Consider the following 3,556-nt stretch of genomic DNA (forward strand, 5'->3'; position numbering starts at 1 on the left):
CTCACATGAGTTCGATGCTTACCAGAGAGTCCTACATGAGAGCCAGATCACAGCATATGAGCGCGTGGGTGGTGCTGGCTCTAGTGGCACCTCGGGTGATGGTGCTAGCAGCAGTGCTGCTTCTCATGAGCAGCGTGTCCTTACAACAGAGGAGCTTACACAAGCAGAGTGGCAGACACGTACCATTGCAGATTATAGATTTTGGGTTTACAGACAGAGGTGTCTTGCATTAGCACGACGCATAGAGAGAGAGAGGGCCATAGCAGCTTTTGGGACTCGTAAGCTCCTGAGTACACCGGCACCAGCTCACGATCCTGCCTTTGAGGCAGACCTCCCCTGTAAATCGTGGGGGCCGCCATGCACGTGCTCCTGATGGAATGTAAGCCCAAGGTGCCAGGTACTGTGTCACAATCATGGGAGGCTCTACGGTCAATCATGCCACTATCCACATGCCAAAAAAATCTCCTGACAATCCGGGCATCACGTTTGGGGTACGATGATGCTGCACTCCCACACAAATGTTGGGAGCACCACTCGACTACGTGGCCCGCATCTCTGAACCGCTGAGCATCCTGTCGCAGCTGATGATGCCTCAAGGCACGTTTCACACACGCGCCCGCACCATCATGCTCTCCCTTCCCGTGACCAGTCTCAAAGAATGACCAAATCACTGGGATACTAGACTGCACATGCCACCTATAAATCCATAAAAGATAGTCTTAGTTATTGTTTTCTTTAAGATGTTCTAGTGAATTTAGTTTAATTGTAAATGTAAGAAAGCCATAAGTACTACCTGTAGAGCCAATAGAATTGACGTGATGACTTGAACTGTGCGCCACAACCATCCGACCAAACCCATCTCGCTGGACATGTCTGATCCCACAATCTCCTAAAAAATCATCATGGAGACGAAAACAATGTTGCACAAAATGTGCATCATGTGAACGATCATCACTGATATAGAAATGATACTCTCGAATAATGACACGGGTCTCGGGGGTACTCGCTATCCCATCTACATGAGCCTCTGCATGTCGATAGCTAATGTGGACCATAATAGCAACCTAGTGAGGTAAACAATGCATACGTTTAGGACACAAAAAATCAAATAAGTAATGTAGCTCAAACATAAGACAAATATTACAAAATATAACCATTACCTGCTCTGAGAAGTAATACTCAGATTGTATCTCCTGAAAAGGTGTGAAAGTGTAGTTCTCTGCAAAATCAATCACAGAGACGACCACACCAATAGGAAACTCTGCTAGGCATGCTCGGAACTGACGATCCTGCCACTTGGCACAATGACTGTGCCGTATGTAGGGGTAGATCTGCTCCCTAAATGTGGCTGTGAAGTGACAACGTGGTGTATGTTTGTCCACGAGCTGCAACTTCCTGGACTGTCCACCACTCTGGAGCTGGTGTGTCACATACTCATAACGTTGCCATGCCACTATCTCTTGGTCACTTGCATCAAGATCTACCATCTGTAGATGTGCAAGTGAACCACATGATGTGCAATTGCTCTCCACACAAGGCATCCTATGGAACTGGGCATCCTCCGTGCGTGCACACAAAAGAGAGTGGATGAAATCACGTGGACTACGAGGCAACTCTCTATGCCCACTAAGAGAACGGAACACATCATAAAAAAGTTTGAACTCAACATGGTAGCGACAACAACATGTGTCACGCTGACGTGAGTACCTCACAAACCAAGGCTTACATCCCTCAAATGACCTTTGCCCAATTTTAAGCTCTGGATACGAAGCCACAAACTGAGAATACAACTCAGTTTGGGTCATTTCAAGAAAGCAAGCACCGTGCTTAATGAACACTCCTCTTGTCACTCTCTTACGCAAAGCTTTCTTGAAAACTGGCGATGCACGACAATTCTCCTCCCAAAAACTTTCTATCAAGGTTCTAGTGGTTTCATCTAGTAGGCGATCATGCCTAGCTACACGACCACTACTCGCCCACATAGCACCAACCTCATTGGCATCTAAACTTTGTCGCCTAATAGACCCAACTCTAAGTGCGTGTGGTGCTATGGAAAGGATGCGAGATGTGGCACTAACCTTACCCTTCATTTGGGAGCTACTTATGGCTGCCACAATAGCCCGTCGAGCGCCCAAAGCGTCCGCAGAGTTCCTCTTCTTGTTAACTATATAGGAATGACGAACACTTTGTAGCACCGCCATGCCAGCTCTCCTCTCTCTTCGACCTCCAATGTCGGAAAGCGCCCTGCACAGCAGATCAATCAAAGCATCAAGCACACATGCCAGGCGTGAGGTCTTTGAAATAGGAATGGAAGATTGCATGGGCACGACGATGTGCCCCTGACTTTGATAGTTCTTTCCTATCCACACGAAGGGCGCCCAAAGGAGGGGGGGTGGGTTCTTGTAGAAGAGAGGACTCAAGAAGGGCGGGTTCATGTGGATTATCTAAACTAAGGGGTAGTGGAGGGGAAGAGGGCGTAGGGAGAGGAAGTGGAAGAGGAGGAGCAAGACGGAAGGTGTTGCTCGTTGACGTGCTCTCCACTCTCTCTTTCTCTCACGAGCTACCCTTCTCCTCTCCTCCTCTTGAACTTGGTGGATGGGGGGGAGTCTAGTCCTATCACGTTTCCGACAAGCTACGACTTTGAGAACCCATTCTCAAGGAAGCTAAGAGAGAAAATATTATAAAGGCTCAATGATGGGATAGTACTAGAGATAAGTGTGGGATAGTACTAGAGATGTGTGATTATATAGGAAAAATAGGTTATCCACTTCAAATCTCATTGGATTTCCTATCTAAGATTGATTGGATAACTAAGATAAACATAAAGATAATTAAAGATAAACTATTATCCACTTAAAAATTAATATTATTTATAATATTTATTAACAAGTCTAAATATTTATCATTACTAGATATATAAATATATCTTTAAAGATATCTTTTATTTTATAATTATATAACTGCTTTTTTTAAATAAAGTATTTTTTTCAAATTTTATTCAAAGGTTTATTCTACATAAAAAATTTTCAAGAAATATTAAATTATTATTTTTTAAATTAATAATATGATCTTTAATAATATTTTTATTGATCTAATCCCAAAATATAATCCTTTAAAATTAGTGATTTTAAATTCTTTTATTTAATAAGTTACATATATTTTATTATTTAAATTTCTATATTCCATTTCTCTAAATTACTAAATTAACTTTTCCAAAAATATGTTTTTGAAAAAAGAGGGGAGGTGAGAAGGAGATGCCACATGTCACAAGCGTGTATGACACGTGGCATTCTCTTGACATGTGGCACTATTATGGTTGATGTGGCAATTCCATGATGTGGCATGCCATGTCACCATGTGCGAGGTGGCATGCAAAGGTGGCAAGATGATGTGGCATTAATGATGACTAGGATGATGAGGTGGGGAGTCAACTAGGTTGACCATGTTGACATGGAGGGTGGAGGTGGCAAGCTGAGTTGGCAAGCTGCTTATGTGGATCCTCTCGATGCTCATGTGGACATAAAGTGGCATGCATATATAAGATTTGTGCCTACCC

At 43.3% G+C, this 3,556-nt stretch overlaps 1 long non-coding RNA gene across 1 annotated transcript; it reads right to left on the bottom strand.

The window, feature by feature from the left end:
• Window positions 1–468: 468 nt before the first annotated feature.
• On the bottom strand, window positions 469–1,060 carry LOC147627321 (uncharacterized). Its single transcript, XR_015268540.1, has 2 exons — window positions 794–1,060; window positions 469–696 (listed from the first exon to the last, which is right to left on the bottom strand). It is a non-coding gene; the product is annotated as an uncharacterized LOC147627321 (long non-coding RNA).
• Between the last annotated feature and the right edge of the window lie 2,496 nt (window positions 1,061–3,556).

The sequence above is a fragment of the Cibotium barometz genome, chromosome 21 (genome assembly GCF_041138505.1).
Source record: "Cibotium barometz isolate CiBa-2024 chromosome 21, ASM4113850v1, whole genome shotgun sequence".
Taxonomy (NCBI): Eukaryota; Viridiplantae; Streptophyta; class Polypodiopsida; order Cyatheales; family Cibotiaceae; genus Cibotium; species Cibotium barometz.